This window comes from Ambystoma mexicanum, chromosome 1p (genome assembly GCF_040938575.1).
Source record: "Ambystoma mexicanum isolate Mex_15411 chromosome 1p, UKY_AmexF1_1, whole genome shotgun sequence".
NCBI classification, from domain to species: domain Eukaryota; kingdom Metazoa; phylum Chordata; class Amphibia; order Caudata; family Ambystomatidae; genus Ambystoma; species Ambystoma mexicanum.
The window spans coordinates 153,642,430-153,667,217 of record NC_090921.1 but is presented as its reverse complement, the minus strand read 5'-3'; the positions used below and the strand labels follow the sequence as shown (position 1 = coordinate 153,667,217).

The window sequence follows — 24,788 nt, the reverse complement described above, 5'->3', positions numbered from 1 at the left end:
CAGCTGCACACGATCTGGCGCCTTTCATCACCAATTTCATCAATGCCTCTTTCAAATCTGGAATAGTTCCTGACAACCTTAAAGACGCTTGGGTCATTCCACTCCTCAAAAAACCTACGCTTGACCCAGCCAACCCGTCTAATTACAGACCAATAACGACTGTACCGTTCCTATTAAAAATACTGGACAGAGCAGCCTATCTACAAATACAGGCTTATCTAGAAGCTAATAATCTCCTAGGGCTCAGGCAATCAGGCTTCCGACCGAGACACGGTACGGAAACTGCACTAATTGACCTTACCACCCAGATCCAAACCTTGAAAGACCATGGCAAACTTGCACTCCTTTTGTTGCTTGACCTGTCAGCAGCGTTTGATTTGGTTAACCATCAAACACTCTGTCAACACCTGAAATCCGCAGCCCACTTTTCAGATGCAGCCACGGCATGGATCAGCTCCTTCCTGGTGAACAGAACCTTGAGGGTCTTCTCTCCCACAGATTCCGCCGAGCCGGCCCCAGTACCTTGTGGTGTCCCGCAAGGCTCATGCGTGTCCCCGACACTTTATAATATATTCACGAAACCCCTCTTTGATATCTTAGACTATCTGGGTGTTACGTATACCAACTATGCGGACGACACCCAGATACTCTTTCCTATCACGGGTGACTACGAAATAGACAGCACGACCCTCAATGAAATCTACTCCGTTATACAAGCATGGATGGCACACCATGGCTTGTGTCTCAATGACGATAAAACCGAGCTGATCATCTTGGGCACTCATGCCAAACTTAAAAATCTCAATCCTTCATTCAAAGCCTTTACCATAGATGGCAATCTCATCTCAGTCTCTAATAACACAAAAACTCTTGGTATTTACATCAATGCTACCTTATCCCTCTCTAAACAAACTAACGCAGTAGCGTCATCAGCTGCTTACACTTGCAAGCTTATCACTGCATGCAGACCATTCATCTCCGCACCCAACTGTATCACTCTCGCGAGAGCACTAGTCCTCTCCAAAATAGACTACTGCAACGCCCTCTACTTGGGCACTAGCCACAAAAATATTAATAAATTACAAGTAGTCCAAAACAATGCAATCAGAGCTGCCCTTAAAATCCCCAAAAAAGCACACATATCTGAGACCAGACGTAACCTACGCTGGCTCCCTGTCAAGCATAGAATATCCCTGAAAACGCTTGCCCTCACACACAAAGTTAGGGCTAACCTTGCTCCAGCATACCTCACTAACCATTTCACACCACACTCCGCCTTGAGACCTCTTAGAGTAGCCCAAACTAACACCTTGACCATACAGAGATTTAAACTCCACAACTCGGGCGGAGCTAGCTTCCCAGTATAAGCATCCAAATTATGGAACACCATCCCCCCACATCTACGTGCAGAACCTTCATTCAACCGGTTCAAACATAGCACGAAGTGTTGGCTCCATAACACGGACTCCTGACAGCCTAACCTTAACCTAACGGACATTGGCCAATCACTTGGAATTAATATCTCTGCGTATGGACTTGCTTATTATGCCAGTTCCTACCTGTAACTATTATGGAACTTGGCTGACTGTATTGTTTTGATTGCACATTTATGTAACTGTAACCTTCCTGTAACTGTAACGTAACTCTGCTTAACTGCTCCCCTGTAACCAGCTCTACCTTACGCGCCCTTATGCCCCCGGGCCTGGCTGCGCTTTATAAATAAAACAAATACAAATACAAATAGTTATCCCTTAGCACCTTGTCCAGTCTATATGCGCTCTTCTTTCCATGAAAAGAACCTTTAAATGTGCAAATTAGGTACTTTTTCGTCCAACCTTCTAGGTGGCCCACCTGTACAGGACAGGACACTGAAATAATGAAGTTTTGCTTTGAAAGACCATGATGAGGTTTTAAATCAGAGATCTGTAAAGGCCCTTGCAGTGACCGTCTCGATACCAATTGATTTATTTTTGAATTATCATAACAGGAGGCCTGCGATACTTGCACTGACTGAAAAATTCGCAAGTTCCTTATATTCCTGTTGACCATCAGGTCAGCAGGGTGCTCTGAGGGTCCCATAGCTATTGCTTCTCGCTCCGTTCTTATTGATAGAAGGCCAAGTTCCTCCTGTGCTGACATTTTCCTTTTGTCAGAACAGGATGGCACAGTTACAACGTGAGCATTTGGACACCTCATAGTGAACTCTGATCTTCCTTGAGGGCATCCATGAAGGGAAGTTGTATCATAGCTAGGCCTACCTTGAGTTACTAAGTCATTGATTATGTCCAGAGGTTTCTCTAATAAAATGTGGTCTTGAATACGCTCCTCTCCAATGAGTCCTACAGCTTCCAGAACATCTTTACTTATAGGCTCCATCTTTGAAAAGCCAGTCCTCATAATCTCTAATGTCTCTTGAAAATCCCATTGTTGTCAACTGTTCTTGAGAGGTTTTAGCACTACTCTCAGTATATTTTGAAAAAGGCATGCCGTTACAATTACAGCAGCAACTTGACAAGGGTGCTGGCCCTCTCAAGGGCTGCTGGATTTTAACTACATCTGATCTTAGAGCTGTGCCTATGATTGTTGAATTATGAACGGCTTGATCAGATTGCAAATGAGTTCATTTTGAGCTATTGGCCCCTTGTGTGTAACCTGGACCTACCGAAGGGACCAAAGGTTCGACTACCAGACCCAGAACCATAAACAGATACTTATTAGAATTAGAATTTTCAGATTGATTACTCGTTATCTGTTGTGGGGGCAGTTGACCATTTGCAATTACATATTTTGGTAATTGTGCTGATGGTTTTGCTGCTAAAGTATCTTTTGTGCCTGAAACCAAAACTGTTGTTCACATTTGGCGATGACCATCTCCCCGTTGAACTAGTGAGTTTCAGTTGCTGGGAAAAGGAATCCAGTAGTTTGTCCATTCTACAGCCATAGCTGTTGATCATCGGATCTTGTTTAATTGTGGGGGACCTCAGGACGAATATCATCTTAGTATATGGCACTTTTCTCTTTAATTAGCTTAGAACCAACCAGAGACAAAAACTCTTCAACAGAGCTAAAGGACTCAATGGGATGTGAGGACAGATTTACTATGCAAAGTGGATCTGGGGGTATGATTTGACCACTGCTAGCGGTGTGATTCCGATGTTGATCTCCATCTACCTTCTCTGTTTCAAAGATAGATGCTTGTGGTATTTGAGGCAGAAGAAGTGTGGTATGAGAAGTTTGAAGATTTATGCTGTTAAAGCTAGGCTCTAATAGTAAATGATTGCCGTTTCCATTAGTGACCTCCATAGGTGTCTTCACGCCCTCACCCTCGCCCTCGCCCTCTGCAGCACCAGTCTATATGCGCTTTCCGAATGGGGGGCTGGAGCAGTGGTATTGGTGCAGTCCAGATTGAAATTGCTGCCTTCCACGACACCTGAAAACAATGGTATCATTACTTCTTTCTGGCTGTGAGGAACCCATCGCTATATTGGGTGCAACAGAGTCGACCCTGCCCTGCTCAGAGCCTCTTTAGATTCAGATTTAGGCAAGGCATGCTCTCGACTCAATGGAAATGAGCGCCCAGTGCTCATATGCTTAATGCTGACTTTTGTGGGGACTCCTCTAATTTTTTGAGGTTTTATCCATTTAAATGGGCTTTGCTTGATTTTTAAATAATGTTTCCCATCATTTTCCCACTTCTTAATTTGAGCACCAGCCCATCAACAGAAATATGTTATGCTCACCTGGTCTCTGCGGAGGCATTGGGGCATGGTTGCAGCCCTCCCGGGGGTGAGGTCGCTCGGGTCCGACTTTGCCGTTCGTTCCACTTTTGATGTTTGCTCTTTTGCTTTCTTCCCTTGCAGGTGATGTTGCCGGCCCTGCAGAAGCTGCGGAGCTCGAGGCAACAGCCGGAGGGAATGAGGAACATAGCTGCAGTGGTACAGTAGCTGGTAAGTTGTTAACTATGGGGCGCGTGGGGTTCAAATGCGGCGCGGCCCTAGGAAGGATTTTCTAACCTTGTCTTTCTTCTTCTTCACAGGGTTCGAGTTCGTGGATGCGGAGTGCAGTGCTGCAATGTCGGGATCAAGATCACTGGATGTCAGGAGATGAGTCTGCAGATGAAGCGATGAAGCACCGGTTTCCTGGAGGTGAGTATGCAGGAGAACGCCTGGTTTCCAAAGGTAAGTAAACTGGTCCAAGTAGCGGTGAGCGTCACGTTGCACACGAGTGCACAGAAACGCGAAGCACTGGCCTTAAGGATGGAGCAGTTTATATAGCTGAGCTTCTGAAGCCACGCCCACCAGGTCCAGTCTGCCTGCCACACCCTGCCACCCCGAATGAGTCAGCACATGAAGACCAGGCCTAGGGAGCCATACCCGATGAGTCAGCACATGAGGATGTTCTCTGGAATAAAGGCTTTCAGCTCCTGGAAAGTTCTTGTAAAATAAAAGCACTCCTGCACTGAAATAAAGTAAAAGCACTCCTGCACTGAAATAAAGTGTTCCTGCTCACATCTCTATATGAGCCTGGCACCAGAGGTGCCAGGACTGAGTCCAGCCAGTGCTCCTGTGTTTATAGGTCCCAAAGGGACATAAGTGAGTCAAGTGACCCATTGCCCCGTCACTAAATGGTGTGGTTTTTGTGTTCTGGGGCCTGTGGCCATGACAGCACTCCCTCTCAAGGCCCCTCTCATGGGTGGTTTCCCCCCTGCCCCTGGTTTAGTGGGGTTATTGTGGTGGAACTGCCTGATTAATCGTGGAGCGTGGACATGCTCACTGAGTTCCCAGGTCCGATCTTGGGGTTCATAACCTTTCCAGTCTATAAGGTAGTATAACTTGGACCGGACCATCTTAGCGTTTAGGGTCATTTTAACTTCATATTCTGGTTCCCCTTCAACTATTTTGGGATCCGGTGGAGTATCGATCCGCGTACCTGGGCTCAATGGTTTTAGGAGGGAGACGTGAAACACTGGGTGGATCCGCATGTGGGCCAGTAATTCTAATTTCATGGCCTCAGGGTTGATCACAGCCTTGATGGTGTAGGGTCCCAGATATCTGGGACGGAACGCCTGTGGTCCTTTCAGGGGGATGTTTTTGGATGCTAACCAAACCTTGTCTCCGACTTGGTAGTCGGGAGCTTCCCTTCGGTGTTGATCCGCAAACTGCTTCTGTTTCTCTTTGGCTCTGGCAAGATGCTCTGCCGCTTCATTAAAAACCTGGGTGATGGTTTTGTGTAAGGTTGTTACAGCAGGCATTTCTATTGGTTCGAGTGGGTCTAAAACGGATGTCCATGGATGTCAACCGTACACTATGTGGAATGGGCTTTTTGGTGTGAATGGGGTTGTTATATGCGTATTCTGCTAACCAAAGTATGTCCTTCCAGGTATCCTCGGTTTTTTGCAGGATACACCTTATGTATTGCTCGAAGGTCTGGTTAGTCCGTTCGGTCTGCCCATCGGTTTGGGGGTGATGGCTTGTAGATAACCGGAGGTCGATTTTGGCAATTATACACCTTTTCCAGAATCCAGAGACAAACTGAGTCCCTCTGTCTGATATCAATATTGATGGAGAACGCGTGTAGCCAGACAATGTGTTCCAAATACACGGTAGCCAGAGTAGAAGCAGTTGGGAGACCTTTCAGGAGAATAAAGTGGGCCATTTTGGAAAACAAATCTACGACGACTAAGATGGTATTGTATCCGTTACAGGAGGGAAGGTCTGTAATAAAATCCACTGATAGCGTATGCCAGGGTGCTGGGGGTACTTCTAAAGGACGTAGCAGACCTGCGGGACTTGGTTTTTGGGACTTGTGTTGTGCACAGGTGCCACAGGTTGCGATGACCTGGATAATGTCCTTTCGCCAAGTTGGCAACCAGTAATTTTCTTTATTTTAGCTTGGGTTTTGGCTATTCCCGGATGCCCTTCTACTAATGAATCGTGAAAGTTTGGGATGATTTGATTCTGTAATTTCTTATCCGGGATGTACAATCGTCCTTGGTAGTATGGTAGGTTGTCCATGATAGTATACCGGTCTCCCTTCCCTAGCCATTCCTGTTGCGCTGGTGGACTCATCAAGTGTTGCAGGTCAGATTTTAAGTTGTCTAGAGTGGTGGTTGCGGCAATCATGCCTTGGATTCGTCCTTCAGGGATGATCGCCACGGGGTCTGGTGTAGTGAATGCCTCTTCTTCCTCACTCATGCGGGACAGGGCGCCCGCTTTTCCATTGCGTACTCTGGGTCTATAGGTGATGACGAAGTCATATTCCTCAAAGAAGAGAGCCCAGCAGAGTTAGCGTGATTATTGCGCTTTAGCGGTCTTCAGATATTGTAGATTGCGATGATCCGTGATGATGGAGACTGTATGGGCCTCATCACGAGTCTGGCGGTAACCTTTAAAAGCGGCAGTAGAGCTATAACCGCCTCATTTAAGGGTCCGCCAGATCATGGCCTTGGCGGATTTCTCCCCAGCTCTGAGCTGGGGGGAAATCCGCCGAAAATACGCGCTCATACCGCCGGCGGGAAATCCGCCGGCGGTATGAGCGCGAAATTCCCCCATTGAGCCCAATGGGAAATGGGGCATTCCCGAATGGTCTCAATGGGGAATGGGGATTTCCAAATCCGCCAAACCCGTGATCCGGCGCTAATAGCGCCGGTGGGTTTGGCGGTAGGGCAGATAGCGCCAGCGCTATTAGCGCCGGCGTTACAGCCAAACTTGTGATGAGGTCCAATTTCTAGCTCCAAGAAGATAATGTCTCCAGGCTTTAAACACTGCCTTAATTGCCACAGTTCTTTATCAGTGATTGCATAATTCAATTCAGGGGCTGAAACGTTGCACGAATGCCACGGGATGCAGCTGACCTGTTTTGGGGTCTCATTGTGACAGGACTGCTCCCATTGCTATGTTGGAAGCATCAGTTTCAACCAAGTATAGTAGTTATGGTCGAGGATGCCGTAGAATTGGTGCCGTGGTAAATGCTTGTTTTAGCTCCTGAAAGGCTTTCTCTGCCTCTGTGGACCAATTAAATTGTTTATTTTTCGGTAGTAAAGAAGTGATTGGATGGACAATCTGGGAGAACCCGGGAATGAACCGGCGATAAAAGTTGGCGAACCCGAGTATACTTTGTACTCCCTTTATAGATGTCGGTGAGGGCCAGTTAAGGATAGCATCTACCTTGCACTTGTCCATGCATACGCCCCGTGGTGTGAGAATAAAGCCGAGGAATTCTACCGCTGTCACATGAAAGAAGCATTTCTCCAATTTGGCATATAGCCAGTGTTGCCGCAGTTTCACCAAAACTGCCCAAACATGGTTGACGTGGTGCTCCTTGGTGGTCGAATAGATAAGAATGTCATCAAAATAGACAAGAGCGCAGACGTCCAACAATTCGCGGAGCACATCATTCATGAAAAATTGGAACGCTGCCGGGGCATTACATAGTCCAAAGGGCATAACCTGATAATCAAAAAGGCCATATATCATTTGAAAGGCCGTCTTCCACTCGTCTCCTTTTTTGACTCTTACTAGATGGTAGGCCCCTCGTAAGTCTAGTTTTGTATATATCTGAGTGTTTTTGACTTGATCCGAGAGCTCTGGGATAAGCGGTAACGGATACTGTTTTTTTTACCGTGATCTGGTTAAGTGCTCTGTAGTCAATGCAGGTTCTCAGGTCTCCTTCCTTTTAGGCACAAAAAAGAGGGGCAAGGATGCTGGGGACTCGGACGGACGAATGAAGCCATTTGCCAGATACTGATCAAGATAGGTTTTTAGATGCTGGTTTTCCTGTTCTATTAGGTCGTAAATCCGGCTGCAGGGAACTTGAGCTCCAGGTACCAGACCAATTTGGCAGTCATACAGTCTGTGCGGAGGTAGGGTGTTCGCTTGCTCTTTTTAAAAGACATCTTGGTAATCCAGGTATTCAGGTTGTAGTGAATTAGTGAGGCCCAGTATGGTTTCTTTCTTCGACGAACCTGGGTTGGTAAGACCTTTTAATGAGAATCCTTTGCTGTAACATATGTCGGCGCAGTCTTGGGTAAAGGTCAGAACTCGTTTACGCCAGTCAATCCTGGGATTGTGAAACTCCAGCCAGGGCATTCCCAATATCATCTGGAACTGAGGAGCGCCGATGAGATTGAAGGTGATGTCCTCTTGGTGACCGTCCTGACACAGAAGTGTGAGCTTCTCTGTGTATTGCATCACTGGGCCGGATGATAGCTGAGATCTATCAACTGCTTTGACGTTTTCCAAAACCCCCTTCTGTCGGAGAGAAAGGCCTATCCGGGTAGCCAGATCTTGGTCCATGTCATTTCCCACATCCCCACTGTCAATGTATGCCTCCAAGGCATGTAGTTTTGACGGTTGCTTGTGGTTTATCAGGAGCACAGGGATGACTAGATGTGAGGTCTGTATAGGTTCCTTTTCACCTCTCGACAAGGGACCCCTACGCTTGCTGGGCTTTGGAGGTTCCAGATTCCTGTTCTTCTTCTTCACCCTTGTCAGTTGCTCCAACTGCTTTCCTGGGTGGTTTCACCAGGCATTCTCGGAGATAGTGACCTGCCTTACCACAGTACAAACAAAGCTGCTGCTGTCTCCTTTTCTCCCTTTCTGCCTTGGTGAGTGGGATCCGCAAGCCTCCGATTTGCATTGGCTCGGACTGATCGTGTGATTTGGTTTGATTCTCACGGGGTCGCACGTAGACCAACCGCCCCTTGGCCTTGGCCCGATCCATCTTCCGATCCTGCAATCTATGATCTAGCAGCACTGTCAGGTCGATGTATTCAGCACATCTTTCCGGGGGATTTACTACTTGAGCTAATACGTCCTTAAGTTCCCCTCGAAAGCCTCGGTAAAAGAGTGTAGTTCTTTTCTCCTCTGGCCAGTTAGTTTGTGCTATCAGACGATTGAAGGAAGCGATATATGTTAATAGGTCTTGATTACCCTGCCGTAGTGATAACAGTTCATTGTCCAGAGCCCGCCCTTGAGTATGCTGTGCAAATAGTTTCATAAATACATAAAGGAGAAAGGTTTGATACAATTGAATCAATATCTCATTGGCCCACAACTCAAGGTGAATTCTTCTAATGCAGAACACCCTGAAAAAATGGATGTACTGCACACCTCAACTTTAATTATAATAATCAATTCAATTTATTTAAAGAAATTATTGCTAAAAATATCTTCATCATAAAAGATTTTTTACACTTTTAAAAAGATTTTTTACAATTTTGTATATAAAAACACACCTCCCACGCATAGACCCTTGAAACACATACAATAGAAGGAAATCACCTGTGTTAGTCATAACTGCATCACATAGAACGTTTTATAACATACAACCAAGACCAAAAGTAATAAGACATAAAATCCTCAACAAGTGTCCCTGAAACCACTATCCCAACATGTTTCTGTTCTTATTGTCATCAATGACTGAACATTCTTCAGGGGAAGTCTTTAGAATGTGGATTCCTTCAACACCAATAATTCAAGGTCGAAAAAGAACTTCCTGTGAGAGATGTAACTGAAACCTAAAAATAGAAGTATAAAAAACGTATTTGTGGCCATGAGAAAACTCCAAAGTAGAATATGCTCACTTCAAACTCTATATAGTCAAAACATGAGCCTCACAAATGGTGTCAACATTCACCGATTTATGAATATAAAGAGACTATTTACCTATTAATGGTTTTGAGTCTCCTGCAACTTTCCTTCTTTCTGTTAGTTGCCTAGTGCTTGAGAATTCAAGTCTTCCCAGTACACATATTGCTCACACAACATGGCATCGGAATCCAAAAGTATCTGCAAAAAACCAAATCCACCACCACCTCTGTTACATCAAGGAAGTGTAGAAACGTGCATATCTAACGCTCCAAGACACCTGATTTTAAAAAAAGTATACCTTAGTAGTTCACAATTTCATCCATGGCATCCAGACTTGTATTTGAGACCTTTCGTCCTTAAGATGTCCAGCTTCCTTAGGGTGACCACGGACGCTATCAACAAAATTGAGAACCTGAAATTCACACCAGGATTCAACTTGCTGATAGGCCTAGACATACAATCTCTTTACACAGTTATATCACAGAGAGCCACTCTAGAAGTGGTAGAAGAAACTTTACGTAATAGAGATGATGGACATCCAGTGAGTATTGCCTTCATTATGTGGTGCACAGAATTTGTACTAACCAAGAATTTTTTTCAATTTCAGGGGAGATTTTACCAACAAGTGGAAGGCACAGATATGGGGGCAGCCATGGCCCCAAATTTAACCAAACTATATTTTGAATTCTTTGAAAAAACTGTGGTATATTCTGAAAACGACCCTTTTAAAATCCATCTACGGAAATGGTTGGGATATATAGATGATGTTTTCATCATTTGGGACGGCTCTAAAGAAGAAGCAGCTACATTTGTAGATTGGCTCAACACACAAAACAGATATCTCAAATTCACCAAAGATATAGGAGAAGAAGAAATTAATTTTCTTGACATCACTATTTTTCACAATGCGGGTGTTTTGAAAGTGAGGCCATACAGTAAAAGTACTGACAAGAATGCTCTTTTAGACTATTCTAGCCACCATACCAATCACATAAAATCCAATTTGCCATTTGGACAATTCATCAGGTTGAAGAGAAACAGCAGCTTGAAACAAGATTATTGCAAGAGTGCCAACACTTTGATTAACAGATTCACTGAAAAAGGCTATCCTAATAAGCTTATTAGAACATCAGCAAAAAGAGTTTATAATAACAACCGTGAGGCCCTATTGGAAAAAAGAGACAAGTCAGACAAAAAGAAACTGGGATTGTATTTGTGAATACATTTTCGAACTTATTATACAAAATCAAAAGCATTGTTAACAAGACTTGGAAGAAAGTTTACAATAACAAAGATGACCCCCCAACCCCCACTGGTGGCATTTAAAAGAAGCCAGAACCTTAAAAACATGCTGGTAAGAAATGATATCTCAGAGATACAGAAACCCTTGCCCCGCCAAACCACTCTTTGGGTTCTTCCTACTGTAAAAGGTCATTTTCCGTGCGGCCAGTGTACTATGTGCAGATTCACCAAGGAGATCACTCATGTTAATATTGGCTTAGAAACTGATTGGGTACTAGGAGAGATGACAAATTGCAATACAGAAAATGTCATTTATATGATCACATGTCCTTGCGGTTTGAAATACATCGGGAAAACCAACAGGAAATGTCGTACCAGGATGACAGAGCATCGGAGTTGCATCAAGAATAAAGTGTTAACTGCACCAATGCTAAAACACTGTGTAGAAAATGAACATAGCCATGAAAGTTTCCAATGGATCATTTTGAAAAAGGTTTGAGGTACTAATAAGATTGACACTGACCGCAGATTAGCAAACTTTGAGCAAAAAATGATTTTTAAGATTCAAAGTCATATTGTTGGTCTAAATGAATGGATTAATTGGCACCATGTGCAACTGTGATTTTTTTTGCAATCTATCTCTAAATTAAGATTACATTGTAATATGGAAATAGTCTACTCGTATCCCTGTGCAATTATGAATTGATGGTATTGCATTATATGCGTAGAAAAAAATTCTTTATATACATTCTGCTCAAGTTCTAAATTGAATACAATGTGGATTGGTTCAACACCAATTAGATTCGAGACATTTGTTGGTGTTATTTTACCGCTGAAAAGTGTCTAACCAAGGACATACCAGGTTGTAGTTTCACTATGACTACATTGGGCTACTAAACCAGTCCAACATGGCGCCCGCCACGGTTTGGGTGAGTGCCCAATGTGAAAGTCTGTCATTTATCTTTGTGTTATATTGTTTTGGGAATGTGATTGTAGCCGCAGTACCAACGCAGGGCATTGTGATCGACTAAAGATTAACGCTGTAGGCAAGCGTTCATGTGCGAAGCAGGAGCATTTATGTATTCATTTTGTATACATTTTTCAGAGAGCAGGTTTACATCGTGCTGACCGGTCGTGGGATATAAGCATGTAGCATTGAGATGTCATAGTTACGGGCTACGAGTTCTAAATTGAATACTATGTGGATTGGTTCAACACCAAATAGATTTGAGACATGTATTGGCATAAATATCTTAATATTAGCCCCCGTAATATGCTGAGGATATACCAGGTTGTACTTTTACTATGACAGCATTGGGCTACTAAACCAGTCCATCATGTTGCCCGCCACGGTTTGGGTGGGTACCTAATGTGAAAGTCCTTTTTTTACCTTTGTGTTATAGTGTTATTTTGTTTTGGAATGGGATTGCAGCCGCAATACCAACGCAGCGCGTTGTTATCTACCAAGGATTAACGCTGTAGGTAAGCGTTTATTTGCGAGGCAGGAGCATTTATGTATTTGTTTTTTAGACATTTTTCAGAGAGCAGGTTTACTTCGTGCCGACCGATCGTGGTATATATGCATGTAGCATTGACAGGTCAGAGTTACGGGCTACGAGTACGTCCATGTTTCTGAGGCGAAGGTCATTATTTGGCATCAGCCTTTATTGTGTACACAGATTTAGGTTCTATAAGGCTTATAGTGTATGAAGGCGTATACTCTCCTTGTTTAAATACATGGTGTCCTATCGTTTTAGTGCTGGACTATGGTGGATTGGATATAGCAATATGACATTTTATTTCATATCTTTTTGCAGAGAATTATGAACTAGGGGCTACTAATGGACAGTACCTGGCTCTATTTCAAGTAATGGATGGATGCCATGGATGAAATTGTGAACTACTAAGGTATTTTTATTTGTAAATCAGGTGTCTTGGAGCGTTAGATATGTACGTTTCTACACTTCCTTGATGTAACAGAGGTGGTGGTGGATTTGGTTTTTGTGCAGATACATTTGGATTCTGATGCCATTTGTGAGCAATATGTGTACTGGGAAGACTTGAATTCTCAAGCACTAGGCAACTAACGGAAAGAAGGAAAGTTGCAGGAGACTCAAAACCATTAATAGGTAAATAGTCTCTTTATATTCATAAATCGGTGAACGTTGACACCATTTGTGAGGCTCATGTTTTGACTATATAGAGTTTAAAGTGAGCATATTCTACTTTGGAGTTTTCTCATGGCCACAAATAAGGTTTTTTTACTTCTATTTTTAGGTTTCAGTGACATCTTTCACAGGAAGTTCTTTTTCGACCTTGAATTATTGGTGTTGAAGGAATCCACATTCTAAAGACTTCCCCTGAAGAATGTTCAGTCATTGATGACAATTAGAACACAAACTTGTTGGGATAGTGTTTTCAGAGACACTTGTTGAGGATTTTATGTCTTATTATTTTTGGTCTTGGTTGTATGTTATAAAACGTTCTATGTGATGCACTTATGACTAACACAGGTGATTTCCTTCTATTGTATGTGTTTCAAGGGTCTATGCGTGGGAGGTGTGTTTTTATATAAAAAATTGTAAAAAAATATTTTTAAATGTGTAAAAAATCTTTTATGATGAAGATATTTTTTTGCAATAATTTCTTTTAATAAATTGATATGATTATTATAATTAAAAGTGAGGTGTGCAGTACATCAATTCTTTCAGGGCGTTCTGCATTAGAAGAATTCACCTTGAGTTGTGGGCTAATGAGATATTGATTCAATTGTATCAAACCTTTCTCCTTTATGTATTTATGTAAGTAGGTCTACCCCCTGACCATGGAGTTGGGTTCTTAAAACTAGGGGCTCCGTTTTTGTATCCTGTTTTATACATGTGCAAATAGTTTCTCCATTTCACGCTGGAAACCTCCGAAGTCTTGAAGCAAAGGATCATCCTGGTTTACCAAGGATATTGACCTGTCGGCTGCACTACCTCCCAAATATGAGAGCACAAATGCCACTCTCGCTTGATCGTTGAGGAATGCCCCAGGTCTGCACTAGAAATGTAGGCGACATTGATTTATAAAGATGGCGTATTTATTAGAATCGCCTGTGAAGCGTTCTGGTGTGGCCAGGGGAACCCCCCTTGGAAGAACCACGTGTACTGGCGTGGGTTGTGGAGGCATTGCAGGATGCGAATAACCTGGCGGTGGGATCTGGCCTGACTGTGCCTGGAGCATTTGCCTTGCTAGTTCATCCGTCCGCTCCCAATTCACAATTAGATCCCTCCTTAGGGCATTAGTTTCCTGAGGCATGAACTTCAGCCCATAACTCTCCCAGTAATCGGGCCAACTGGTCCATTTCAGTAGTTTCCATAACGCCCAGGCAGAGATTAAAAGAGGTTTCACGTTCTGTTACGCTCACCTAGTCTCTGCGGAGGTGTTGGGCCACGGTTGCAGCCCTCCCGCGGCGAGGTCGCTCGGGTCCGACTTCGCCCTCTGCGCTTATGTGGTGACTGGTGGTAATAGGTGATGCTGCTCGGGACTGCTCCTGTTGATTAGTTTGGCGAGCACTCGTCCTGCTGCTTGTATGATCTGGACCGAGTTCCTTCACTGGTCCCTTGCACCTCCTAGTCCATTCCTGCTGCGATTAAGCCACTATACTTCAGGTAAGTGTTCCTGTTTGCCTTTGTCTTTCCTCGTCTGTTTTTGTTGTATTGTAAAGTTCGGTTTCTTGTATTGCTGTCCGCTCCACTTTTGATGTTTGCTCTTTTGCTTTCTTCCCTTGCAGGTGATGTTGCCGGCCCGGCAGAAGCTGCGGAGCTCGAGGCGACAGCCGGAGGGAATGAGGAACGAAGCTGCAGCTGTACAGTAGCTGCTAAATTGATAACTAGGGGGCGTGCAGGGTTCAAATGCGGCGCAGCCCTAGGACGGATGTTCTAACCTTGTCTTTCTTCTTCTTCACAGGGTCCGAGTTCGTGGATGCGGAGTGCGGTGCTGCGGCGTCGGGGTCAAGGTCACTGGATGTCAGGAGATGAGTCTGCAGATTAAGCAATGAAGCACTGGTTTCCTGGAGGTGAGTATGCAGGAGAACGCCTGGTTTCCAAAGGTAACTAAACTGGTCCAAGTAGCGGTGAGCGTCACGTAGCACGCGAGTGCACAGTAACGTGAAGCACCAGCCTTAAGGATGGAGCAGCTTATATAGCTGAGCTTCTGAAGCTACGCCCACCAGGTTCAGCCTGCCTGCCACACCCTGCCACACCCGATGAGTCAGCACATGAAGACCAGGCCTAGGGAGCACTGGAAAGTTCTTTTAAAATAAAAGCACTCCTGCACTGAAATAAAGTAAACGCACTCCTACACTGAAATAAAGTGTTCCTGCTCACATCTCTATATGAGCCTGGCGCCAAAGGAGGGCCCCTGTGTTTATAGGTCCCAAAGGGACATAAGTGAGTCAAGTGACCCATTGCCCCCATCACTAGATGGTGTGGTTTTTATGTTCTGGGGCCTGTGGCCAGGACAAAATATTAGGCATGGGCTTGGCTACTTAAATAGTTTTGTTCTTTTCGGTTGGCCTAGCAGTTATAATTGTTTGAGTTGGTCAGGCAAATAGACAAATAGTCAGACACATATTTGGGGGATGGAGCAGAATAGCTGGGATGTAGCCATCATAAAGCATGAGGCAATTAACACAACTGCAGTGTCACCGGTGTCTCCGAGCTGGCCTCATCTGCCCCCCAACCCCTGCACCCACCCCCACAAAAAGCAAGAGAAATGGAGAGATGAGCGCTACTCCAACCCCCTCCACGTGGTTGCTGGTTTAGCACCTCACCATATACTGTCGGTACAGTCAGTGCAATGTGGGAGTAGAAGTAATAATCTCAAGCACCACCACCAAAGCGCTAGTGCAGCATTTTCTACTGTTTCCCACCTGTTTTCACCGGGGCATGGACCCTGCTGTGGAGGAAGGAGAAAGGAGGAAGAGCTTTACACAGCGATGCGACTCACTTGCAGTTTCAGTCTTCAGAGGAAAGAACCTTCCAAGCACTATGCACTGCTAACATCGATCGTCAAGCTGCTCTGACTCTCAAGGGCCCATTACCAGCTGCCAGCTGCTTCCGACAATCAAACATGGATGAAGCATGGCTGATGCCTCCTCTCCCCTGCATGGGCTGACCAATGATGCCCCATGCCTTTACTCCATTTCAGCTTCAGTGTGCTCCAGAATTGCTTCCATGAACACCCTGACAACTACCAGCAGGCTGCAGAGGAGGGGCTTGTGGTCCCAACATCTCGTTATGTAAGACAGACCTCTCCCTATACCATTAAATGGGACATTGTGTGGCTTAAAAAACGACATTGCAGTACAAAATTGCAGTTTGCTGCCTTTACATGGCACATTTTCAGTTGAGTTGAGGGAGTGGTAGGGTGCAGGAGATAGAGCAAGGGAGTAACATCAACTGAAAATGTAACCAGCATCCTCAGGGTGACATACAGGTTTGGAAACAACATCTGCCTCTTTGTATGACGAATATGAAGAGCCACTATAGCAACACTAGCCTAGTAAATCATTAGAATAACCTATGCTGTGAATTTACTCACTTGTAGAGGCTGAATATTTTGGCATATTAAGCACAGTGATATTAAACGATTTGCACTTTTGCAGAATGGTGAAGCCAGGATTTCAGCCTAGTATGGAATTTAGGTATTTGACCACGTGTCTTCCCAGCTCAAGTTGGTACAAATATATGTCAATGTTTTGGTTTGGTGATGCCAAATAATGCTCTGTTTGATACAGATGACTTTAAAAATGCACAAGTCACACAATAAAGTAAACTGACAATATATGAATCATTGTAGAAAATACTTTGTGGCAAAACAAAGGGAATGGCGAGGGCCCCACATTTTACATTATTTGAAGGCATATGGAACTTTTATGGTGGAAGGGATTAAGTATCAAACAGAGGACTTTGTATCCTTTCAACAACTTGAAGCAAATGCACTTGTATTACTGTGCCAATGTATGTCATTTCTTAAGTTGAATTCTGGCTAACACATTTTGAATTATTTTTGGCTTTCTGGGGCCTGGGTCCAATATACCTTCAGCTGTCCCTTTGTAAATACCTTCCCTCTCAAGATCTTCGTTCCTCTAACTGTCTCAGAGTCAGTTGTTTCTCAAAGCAGCAAGCTGGAGGTAGATCTTTGTCTTCGGCTGGGGCCTCCCTCTGGAACAGCCTCCCTGCCACCCTGAAACTTGAGGAAAACCATCTCCAGTTCCGGAAGCACTCAAGACCTTCCTCTTTGCTTCTACCTTCGCTCCTCCTCTCCTCTGCTGATATGCTCTCTCTTGGCACTGTGCTCCTGGCCTACCTTCTGACTTCCGGGCCCAGGCACCCGCTCACGTTGCCACACATCTGCACTGCCTCCTGGTAAACCCTTGCACTGGGGTCTGTATATGTAACCATACATTCCCCCTCACTTTTTTCTCTCTGCACTTACCAGACTCACTCTGTCTGTTGCCTCAAACCCAGCACTTGCAACTTTCTGGTTGCACTACCACTGTTTGATTGCTTGTTATTATTTATTTATTTCTTATTTATCTGTATTTAACTGTATTCCTTTGCTCTGCACTTTCCATTTCTCCCCCATGCACTTTTCCCCTTTTTTCCTCTCCCATGCACTTGCACATTCTCAATGTCACTGGGCCTAGTAAGATCGTTGTTTTTTGTTCTCCCTCGTTACCCTCCCTTGCCTTGTCGCACTCTGAAACACCTGTGTACGAGCACGATATATGATATGATAGTTTATTTATATAGCGCCTATACACAATGCGCCCCATTACGAGAAGGCGGTAGAGCTGCCGGCCCTGTTAACCCTCCACCGCCTCATTACGAGGTCTCCTCCCGGGACCCGCTAAGGACGCCTGGTAAAATCTGGCGTCCTTAGCGGGTCTCGTGAGCAGACCAGGATGCAAACAACGGGCCCGTCATTAACGGGCCTGTTGTTTGCATCCTCCCCATTCCCATTGAGCCCTATGGGGACTCGAATGGGAATGGGGATGTACTGGGTACGGGTTTTCGGGAAGGGGAATTACTGGGCCCTCCAAGGTCAGAATGGCCCAGTACTTCCCCATTCCGTGAACCCGGACCCGGTACCCGGTATGGGGGTAGCCATGCGCAGATAGCGGCATGGCTACCTGCATACCTGTAATGAGGCCCAATGTTTTTTAAAGCGTTTCACGGCAAGGGAGGGAACAAGGGAAAATACAATGACATTCTTACAAGCCAGGAACAACAAGAATGTAAAATTAACTATCGTACTTGGCCTAACGACATTTCAGATAGTGCAAGAGCTAAAGCACAGATAGGAAGGGACAGGCGACTACCGTACTAGGCCTGACGCCATTTCTGGTAGAGCCGGAGATTAACAAGAGGTGAGGGAGTAGGGAGGAGAAAGGAGGGAGAGGAACAAAACAAGCGACTATCGTACTAGGCCTGATGACATTTCAGATAGTGCTGGAGAGGGGGGAGACAAATAAAGGGGGGGGGGAGAGAACAAACATGTTCTGCTGTCATACGGTCCAGGGACAATTCTGATAGATAAGTGCATAGAATAAAGTAAAGGAGGGTGGGAAGAGAGAGGGATTAGGGAGACGGGAGAGGAGGAGAAAACTGAGAGTAAGAATATATATATATATATATATATATATATATATATATATATATATATATATATATATATATATATATATATATAACGCAGGTGCCAAACTTGAAGCTGCATTTTTGTGAGGTTCCAATACATCTGAAATTCAAAACTGCAATATAAATAAAATATCGATATCAATAGGAGGGGTACATGATGTTAGAAGGAGACAAGAGGTTGGAGGATTGAGTATGACCCGGAGGAGCTAGATAGAAAAGGTGTGAAAGAGTATGACAAGAGAGCAGGTCTTTTTTTTTTTTTACCAATCTGTTTATTGTTTTTATCATGAAGAAAGCAAAACAACCAAAAGCATAGGTACGACTTGAGCATAATACAGTTAACTACATAGAGCAGCGTTGGCATGGCAGCACACCAAGCATAAGTTACCAGCATCCATATCACCCGATTAAATGTCCAGGGTTAAGACAATGTTTACTGCCCAAGTCCCTCAGCCCTCACCCACCCACCTCCCCATACCTTCAAAAATGTTTGGGGACAGCCCATTGCCCAGTACACTCTCCTCTCCAGGGACGAGAAACGGTCCACTTCCGCAGCCCATTGGCTTATTCTCGGGTGCTCCGCCGAGTCCCAGGATGCTACAATCTGTCTCCTGGCGAGCCCCAGTGTTATTGCCAGAAATGATTTCTCATGTTTCATAAACCCGGTGTCTTCCCAGATCCCCAGCGATGGCAGTTTTGGTTCCAGAGGTACCTGAGCACCCATCACAGTGGGAAGTTTGTGTATGCATTTCCCCCAAAAGACTTGTATCTGTAGACAGTCCCACAGTATATGATAGAAACTGCTGCCTTCCTTACCGCACCTGAGACATGCATCAGGAGTAGTATACCCTGTGGAGGATCTTAAATGGTATTAGTCGCAACCTAGCTGCTATTTGCACTTCTCTTGGGAACATCAGTGTCTCCACCGATTCTTCTGTTTATAACCTCCCTACATCCCGTTCCACTTCTCCAGGTCTGTGGCCCCAAATGCCACAAGCACCTGTTATAATGTGGACTTGACCTTAGAGGGGATACCAGACGTGAACAGATTAGCCTCCTGGAGAGAACTCTTTGGGACCTCTCCCAGAAAGGGAAACTGGGTGCTCATGGCATGAGTTATTTGCACATAATGAAACCTTTCCCTGGCGGGCAGGCCATATTCCCCCTGCAACTCCTCAAACGAGCAGAGACGCCCCTCATGCACCACATCTGCTAAGGCGTTTATTCTCTTCACAGCCCAACTCCCAAATTGCCCCATCTTCAGCAGTTCCATTAGGTGCGTATTATGCCAAATGGGCTGATCTAGAGTCGGTTTCCCACCCCATCTGATATCCTGATGCGCCTCCTCCCACACCTGGCAGGTGTACTGCAACAACTCGGGAAGAGCCCTTCTGAGCCTTGTCCCCCCGTACAGTACCTGTCTGGGTTCCCTGTCCATCATACTTTTGTGTTCAGTCCTAATGTGAAGGAGTATTGGGTCCCCATGTAGCCAGATGTTCACAACAACAAGCTGTGCGGCCCAGTAGTACCTGCACAGGTTAGGCAAACCTATACCACCTTCCCAAACTGACCATTGCAATGTCCTCAATGCCACTCTTGGTTGCTTCCCACCCCAGAAAGGCACCCACAGAGACCCTTCAATTTTTGCAAAGACCTTCTTTGGAACCGGGTGGGGCATTTAGCAGGACATAGAGAAATGTGGGTAGTGTTTGCATTGTGAAAAGGGATGCTTTGCCCAGTAAGGTCATTGGGAGGGTTTGCCAGGGCAAGATATCCTGCGCAAACGTATTCACCACCGGGCAGAGATTAAGCTGTATGAAGTCAGTCCTGCATGGACTGAGGTGAATTCCCAGGTACTTGAAGCCTGAGGCCGCTATTGTGCATGGGCATTCCTGTAGGATCGTTGTTGCACCCCCCTGCAAGAAGAAGAGGATTGACTTCTGACAATTTAATTTGAGCCTGCAAAAACTTTGGTATGCCTGCAATATACCAGTCACCGCCGGGCCCGATACTCTTGGGTTTCTCAAGTATATTAGGAGGTTATCTGTGTAGAGTGAGACCCTGTCCTCTCCCCCTGCAAGACCATTTGAATCCCACCCATTTCAGGATCACCCTAAACTGTATCGCAAGTAGCTCTACTGCTAGTGTGAACAACAGCGGTGAGAGGTGGCATCACTGCCATGTGTCTCGCCCTAGGGTGAAGGCCCGGGAGGTGACTCTGTTTACTCTTATTGTCGCCTCTGGGGAGGTGTATAGTAGGCAGACCCGGGCCAGGAAGTTCCCCCCCAAACTCCATGTGACCCATAATTTCCCAGAGAGCATCCCACCTCACGGAGTCAAACGCCTTCTCAAAGTCTATTGCGAGGAGAGCCAATACATCTGGTATGGAATCTAGAGGGCATGAACCCACACTGGTCCAGATGCACTAGAAAGTCAATTACCGCCTCCAGGCGATTAGCCAGCACCAGGGCAAGGATCCTGGCCTCTCTATTTATTAAAGATATTGGCCTGTATGAAGCACACTGTTCCTTGACACACTTTTTGTTACCTACATTAATTCTCACACTATTTATTGTTTAGAAGTAGGGATTGGCAATAGTTTTCTTTTAGTATAAGCCCTTTTATTTTGACAAAGACAGTACTAGGACTGCACCAGGGCAAGGGTCCTGGCCTCTCTATTTATTAAAGATATTGGCCTGTATGAAGCACACTGTTCCTTGACACACTTTTTGTTATCCACATTAATTCTCACACTATTTATTGTTTAGAAGTAGGGATTGGCAATAGTTTTTTTTAGTATAAGCCCTTTTATTTTAACAAAGACACTACTAGGACTGCACAAGGGCAAGGATCCTGGCCTCTCTATTTATTAAAGATATTGGCCTGTATGAAGCACACTGTTCCTTGAAACACTTTTTGTTATCTACATTAATTCTCACACTATTTATTGTTTAGAAGTAGGGATTGGCAATAGTTTTTTTTAGTATAAGCCCTTTTATTTTAACAAAGACACGACTAGGACTGTGTTATCTTTATTTTGATGGTCATAGCTTGCACCCATCCTTAGATTTAGGTTTAGACAGGCCTTTTTTCCCACCCCCCTAAGGTTCAATGAACACCCTCAAACTGTGATCACTTGTGTCTGTCTTACTGGTTGATACCATGCCTTCCTTACAAGCCGTTATAAACGATTATCCCAAAATCCCCCTGCAAAAGTGTGATCGTGGGCCGGCCACCAAGTCATCCATTGCCCACTGCCCCAAGCGCTGGCTCCATTGGAGCAGTTTGATCTACAGTCTGTGATTCAAACAGGATTGGAGAGAGGGCCCGATCGAGCTCTCGCCTGGGCCGCCTGCCCGACAGCTGAGGCCCAGGAGGTGACAGAACGTGCGTCTCCAGCCATGCCAACGCCTCACTCGGATTGTTGAAGAGGTGCACAGTTCCTGCGTGATAAACTTTGAGTTACGCCGGAAAGAAAAGAGCATACTTCATGCCCAGCGAGTGCATATTTCTCTTGACAGAGTCATAAGATTGGCTTGCTTTTTGGACCACCCTAGTGTAGTCCGGAAAGAATCCGATTCGGTAGCCATTGTATGTGATGGGTCCCGTAGCGTGCCATTTGCAGCAGGGCATCCCGGTCCTGATAGTTCATGAGCCATGCATTTATGCTTTGAGGGGGGCCCCTGGAGAAAAACGGCCTGCCGACATGCTGTGTGCCCTTTGCACGGCAACAGATTTGGAGAGTTTCTTCGCTCAAGAAGAGCTCCATGCTGGGCCCCTCTTCCCTTTCCGGCACCCCAAGGATACAAATGTTACTGCAGCTTGCTCTCCTTTCGCTATTTTCCGCCCTACTTTCCAGGAGTGTGAGCTTCTGAGTGACCACTTCAAGCTGCTTCTCCATCCGCTTGATGCGTTGTTCTGTTTCCCCAACCCACGAGGCCACGTTCCCCATATCTTTCCAGAGGAAGGACACTTCCGCTGAAAGGCCAGCAATTTTTTATTCCATAGAGGTTCTGGACTCCCCTATAGCTCCCATGATATCGTGAAGGGAGATTTGAGAGTTTTGCGACTCAGCTTCCGTGCCTACCGTCCCTGTGGCCTGATTCGAGGGGGGCTGGAGAGTACCCACTGTGTACTGATCGATATTGCACTGGAGCCCCAACTTCTTTGCTTTTTCTTTAACCATGGCCCTGCACTCAGTTAGGCCTGGGGTCGGTCACTGGCAGTCACCCTTCACTCCCCGACTTTCTTGTGTCACTTTCTTTTGGTTGTTGTGCTGGTTCTGCACACCTTGACCCACCTGCCACCCATGCTGATAGTTTCAGGGCTGACCCAGGCACAGCTGCAGTTTTTGTGCCCCGGCCCACTTCTTCCACCCAAGAGCTTCCTAGGGAGGGCTTAGACTCGGTGTATAGTGTGGGCGGCAGGCCCGACCCAGCAGAGTGTTTAAGCTTGTTTCAGTGCCCGGTTCGCCTTGTTGCCCCCTCTTCACTGTGCTTAATTGGCCAGCAACCACCCAGTGACCGTGTCCTACCGATGCCTGGGTATCCCCCAGTGTGCAAATATTAGGGCTGATCTCCAGGTTTATGAGGATGTGGGGTTTACTGAATCCTGCACCCACCTGCTCTGTTCGGGCTGGTTTGGCGGGCTGTGGCTGCAGTTATGGAGCGTTGGCCTACCAGTTTGTGGGGCGCTCAGGTTCACTTCTTCTACCCACAAGCTTTCTGGGGAGGGCTTAGACCCGGTATGTAGTGTGGGCGGCAGGCCCGGCCCAGCAGAGTCTTTAAGCTGGTTTCAGTGCCCGGTTCACCTTGTTGCCCCCTCTCCACTGTGCTTAATTGGCAGTCAACCACCCAGTGACAGTGTCCCACCGGTGCCTGGGTATCCCCCAGTGAGCAAATTATAGAGCTGACCACCAGGTTTATGAGGATGTGGGGTTTCCTGAATCCTGCACCCACCTGCTGTGTTCGGGATAATTTGCCGGGCAATGGCTGCAGCTATGGAGCGTCGCCCCACCCCTTTGTTGTGGCGCTCGGTCACCGCTGCAGCTGCTGCCTCCTTTCCAAGCTTCACGCAAGTCTACAACACTGTGCAGCTGGCGGTGTCCTTGAATTCCGGCTCCCTGGTATCTCTCCCGGGCCTCCGGGTCCTCGCACTGCCGGCTCTCCTGCGCCTAGTGGCCGCTGTCTGCCAGGGCTCTAGCCCTGGTGCGGCAGCAACGCGCGGGCGTGGATCTCCCGCCTGGAGGGCCCCAACTAGGCCAAGGGGTGGGAGGGGTTAGGTGTTGGGTCTGCTCAAAAGTGAACCGCTTTGATTTCAGGCTCTGGTGATGCCGTTGGGGGTCTATATCAAGATGGCGACGGCTGTCCTGCTTTCCCACCTATCGGTCAATCAGTCTTTCCGCGGTTTCCCTTCTCTGTTTCTTTTCGGGAATAAAGCGGGGGATGCTGATTCTGTTGCGAATTCCAGCCGAGGAACATGATTTATACCTTAGGATATCTGCAGCTATCAGCTATCACGGAGCAATGGAGTCTCATGTCTTCATCTATCTGACGCGCAACAGCGACCCAAGAGAGTAGGTATTAAGGTAGAGAAGTAGGTGAAAGGAGTATGAGAAATATATATCGAAGAAGTTGGATTGGAGGGAGGATAGGGAGGGCCACATGCACCCCAACTCTAGAGTGTGTGACATGTGACAGAGCATTGAGGAGGCATACAAAGAGTCATTAAACAGAGATAGCGGCAGAAGGAAAGCAGAAGTAGGTGCTTTAGGATGGACCTTATATCGATGTGATGGGGAGGAGAGTTTGAGCAGGATGCTGGGCTAATGAGCCAGGACCCTTAGTCAGGGAGATGGCCAAAAACCCAAAGAGCAGCTTTTAAAACCTCTGAGCGTGCATCACCTCTAGGAGAAGCTGTAAAGACTGGACGGGTGTGTCTATACTACTACCCAATATATGGTTGGGATAGAGACACAGAGGCACATCAGCCAAGGCTATCATTTAGTAGCAATGGACGAGCAGCCAAGGCTGAGACTCAAGCAACGTGATGCAGGCAGCTGGTTCTTAGGTACAGTGAATCCCCAAGACCCTAAGCGCCCCCACAAAGGAATGTCCACACGTCATATTATGTGCTAACAAAGTTCTTTTATTAAAAGATAACAAATCAGGTGGACATATGCAAATAGATAAGACTCAAATAGTTAACTCAATATATACAGTTCTATGTTGTACCACAGTTACCCTTAGATTCAGTTATAATGCACCAA

General features: G+C 45.8%; 1 protein-coding gene and 1 long non-coding RNA gene across 7 annotated transcripts in view; one reads left to right on the top strand and one right to left on the bottom strand.

Moving 5' to 3' along the window:
• Positions 1-24,788, top strand: part of LOC138567454 (protein phosphatase inhibitor 2-like) — a 2,745,435-nt gene that overhangs the window by 2,306,823 nt on the left and 413,824 nt on the right. The gene's annotated exons all lie outside the window — the stretch shown is intronic.
• LOC138567440 (uncharacterized) overlaps positions 1-24,788 on the bottom strand; it is a 453,021-nt gene that overhangs the window by 210,845 nt on the left and 217,388 nt on the right. Inside the window, exons 6-8 of one of the 3 annotated variants that reach the window (XR_011302208.1) lie at positions 9,889-9,982; positions 9,666-9,788; positions 8,913-9,517 (exon numbers count right to left, since the gene is read on the bottom strand). The exons of the other annotated variants lie outside the window; for them this stretch is intronic. This is a non-coding gene — a long non-coding RNA (uncharacterized lncRNA). Of the gene's footprint in view, positions 1-8,912; positions 9,518-9,665; positions 9,789-9,888; positions 9,983-24,788 lie in introns of those variants that run through there. 3 annotated transcript variants of the gene reach the window in all.